Consider the following 3,720-nt stretch of genomic DNA (forward strand, 5'->3'; position numbering starts at 1 on the left):
GCAGCCAGTATATTGCAGGAGTGCTGCTTTCACTGCAGCAGTGTCCACAGTGTGGAACGGCTGTTATATCAGAAGCAGCAAGTCTGCCAACAAGCCTCATTTTGAAAAGCCTTTGAAAAGGAATTCACCGTGACAACAGCTCTCAGTGACGCTCAGGCTGGGAGCAAAGGGTGAGAAAGGAGCAAGAAGAATTGAATTAAGAATGCAAGAAAAGCAGCGCGTCTGACGTCAGCAAGGCCTCAGAGACGGTTCTGAAACTGAAATATTTGACTTCAGCCGGATGTCGGAGGATTAACACAGCAGTGGACTGTTGCCAAATTAACTACAGTGAAGCAGGTAGACGTTAGCTCGGTGGTCAGAAACCCGCAGCTACAGAGCTGCATCCGGCTCTTTACCACTCTGCAGCTCACTGGAGCTTTTTCAAAGCAAAAGCAAATGGAAAAAAAGATGGATTTTTGTTTTTGTCTTGCTTTTTTTGTTCACATAGCCTAATCATCGTATCAAAAGGCTGCTGTTGCAGGCTGCATTTTATTGCACTGATCCCCCGATAAGGAGGGGAAAAAAAGGATTGCACTTTTCCCGTGGTCTGAAGTGAACTGGATCATATTTCCATGTGGATGTTTGAAATTACAGGAGTCCACTGAAAAAAAATAATGCAACCTCTTTCAGCATTTACTTAATCATATTTAGTTACTTTAACACAATTGTTTTATGTCCTACCCTGCTAACATGAAGCAATTGTGTTAAAATAACAAAATATATAAATGCCAAAAACAGTTGCATTATTTCTTTCAGTGTATTTCTTTTAGTCTGCATATTTCATATATTAAGTCCTCAAAATACAGATTAGACCAAAAATCTGATGAATTTCATGGAAGTCAAACTTTAAGCACCAAATATCATGCAGCAGATTAGTCAAATCGTGTCGTTTTCTCATGGATGTGCTGCAGGGAAAATAAATATTTTATCATGAATGCTTTTTATGTATTTAAGCCTAATTAGTTATTTTGGAATATTTTAATATGGAGCCTAGGCAGGAGTGCAACTGAAGAAACACGTTGCTTTCCTTCATCCACCTGCGTCACAGCTAATCAGCTTTGAACCACACCTCCACGAAAGCCAATCGGCATCCAAAGCTCATCTTCAGATGACACCGTTTCAACCCCCCTCCAGCCCGTCCTCCACCATCGTAGCTAAAGCTTCATTAGAGCGTCATTCCTCCTGGACTCTTACTGCGTTCCCTGTCTCATCCTAACCGGTCCGGTAGAAGACCCCCATTTTGAGCCTGGTTCTGCCAGAGGTTTCTTCCCAACGGGGAGTTTTTCCTCTCCACTGTTACTTCATGCTTGCTCATCATGGACAGGTTCTCTCAACCTGTGTTATCCAACTGGACTTCCATCTTCCAGGTCCCTGAGTGAAGCTCTAGTATCAGCTCACCCAGTCCACTGGATCTCCCCATAAAGCTCAGCAGACCGTCTCTCCAACCAGCAGTCTACAGACTGACCAACTCCATCTATCTCCACTCCACCACCAGTTTCAGGCCTGGGGGGGAAACAGCCCCGTTCTTTACTCCTGTTCATGCATATCTCTCAAAATTCAGCGCTATGTTTCCTGCCGAGGTCTGAGCGCCAACGACAAAGTAATTGTATCAATAAATTTCTCCTGATTTTTTTTTCCTCTTCTCTTGATTTTTTTTTTAGTTTGAAATAATGCAAGCCAACTGCCTGTCTGTCCGCACAGGAGCAGACAGGTGTGTATCTGAGGCCTTTTAAGATGAACTTTGGATGCCAAGTGGCTTCCGTGGAGGTGTGGTTCAAAGCTGATTGGCTGTGTCGCAGGTGGATGAAGGAAAGTTTCTTCAGTTGAACTTCCGCCTAGGCTCCATATGCAGAGATAGTGAAGACATGAAGGACAGCAGAATAAACCAGTCAGAGAAGCTGCATCATCTCTCAGAAAACACTTGGAGAGGTTTGATCAATGCAGTACCGACGATATTCATCCTATAGAAAGTCTTGCTAACATGCAAAAGACTGAAATGTTGAAAATCAGAGATGTGTCTCAGCAGCTGATGACTCAGATCAGCAAACAGTTTAAGGAGATGCATCCATTTCTGAGAAGGAGAGGAAATGAGATAAAGAGTGAGCTGAAGGACAAGGAGGGCAATGGCACCAGGAAGATGACAGAAGCTTCAGAGGCTATAGACATCAGTTTGACTGAGAGCAAAGAGCTGAAGGAAAAAGTCACATCTGCTCTGAAAATAGCTGAACCTGTGATCTTTCTGAAGAGCTGGACAGAGGAGAAGAAAACCGGGGCTCCAGAAGACGTGTTCAGGCCCAGAGGGAATGAGCTCCAGCTGGTGAAATCTTCACTCTCACTGGAGTCCTATGGAAGCCACCTGCAGTTCTTTGTGTGGAAGGAGATGTTTTGGGTTGTGCATCCACGGGCAGAGCTGCAACAGCTAGGATGTGGTTGTAGCTGATGATGGGAGAAGTTTGTTCTGTTAACCCAGAACCAACCAAGCCTGAGGATTCCACTTTGGTTCCTCCTCAGCCCAGCGTTCTCCTTCGGTTCAACTTCAGCTTTTGATTCCTCACTATATGTGGGATCTGCTCCTGGACTTTTTGGCAACAACACAAACCCCACTAACACTAAACCTAGAGTGGACTTACACACTGCATGCAGTGCTGGAGAGTTTGGGGCAGGACAGTATTACTGGGAAATTGAGATTGGGAGCAGAGATGACTGGGAAATGTAGATAATGCATAACTTCCTGAAATATGACGGAGAAACATACGCTGTCTGTGACCCAAATGTCACCACAGCGCTACAGATCAAAAACAGACCCAGAAAGATTGGGCTCATCCAAGGAGCTCTGCTTCTATGATGGAGACACTATGAAGAGCATTCATGCTGGGACTGCTGTCTTTGTGGACAAACCGCCGTCTGCAGTAATTAGCATCACCTGCAGGCGGCCAGATTATAATCTGTGAGGGTTTGTTGGTACTGAACATCACTGTGGAAGGATGAGCTACAGAACAGGCTGAAAAATACGGAAGAATCAAGAATTAATTTGTGATACTATTTGTTTTCCCAAATATGCAATTAAAATTGGATAAAAGATATTTTTTATTTAATCCTAATGTACATTGAACAGCAGGGGGTTATATTCTTCTTGCTTATTTAGCTCATCTAACATTATAACTCTTATGCCTGACTAAAAATAAACGTCTTTCAAAAACCCTTCTAACTAAGATATTATAATTTCAAAAGTCTGACATAAAAGCTTGGGTTTTCTTTCTTTGTTTCTTTATTATTATTATTATTATTATTATTATTATTATTATTATTATTATTATTATTATTATTATTTCCCATGTCTGGATGAGAGTACAGAAATAAATAAATCAGGTCTGGAAAAACGTTTCATTCTTACTCGTACTCGTACTCGTACTCATTGTCTCCCGCTTTATCCGGAACCGGGTCGCGGGGGCAGCAGACTAAGCAGAGACTCCCAGACTTCCCTCTCCGCAGACACCTCCTTTAGCTCTGTTGGGGGAAGCCCTAGGCGCTTCCAGGCCAGCCGAGACACATAGTCTCTCCAGCGTGTCCTGGGCCGTCCCCTGGGCCTCCTCCCAGTGGGACGTGCCTGGAACACCTCCCGAGGGAGGCGTCCAGGGGGCCACCTCAACTGACTCCTCTTGATGTGGAGGAGAACCGGCT

The 3,720-nt window shown here is 44.0% G+C and overlaps 1 pseudogene; it reads left to right on the forward strand.

Annotated features, from left to right (window-relative positions):
* LOC107103469 overlaps positions 1-2,884 on the forward strand; it is a 33,510-nt pseudogene extending 30,626 nt beyond the window's left edge.
* Positions 2,885-3,720: the final 836 nt, after the last annotated feature.

The sequence above is a fragment of the Cyprinodon variegatus genome, unplaced genomic scaffold (assembly GCF_000732505.1).
Source record: "Cyprinodon variegatus isolate N-32 unplaced genomic scaffold, C_variegatus-1.0 Scaffold1455, whole genome shotgun sequence".
In the NCBI taxonomy this organism is placed as follows: domain Eukaryota; kingdom Metazoa; phylum Chordata; class Actinopteri; order Cyprinodontiformes; family Cyprinodontidae; genus Cyprinodon; species Cyprinodon variegatus.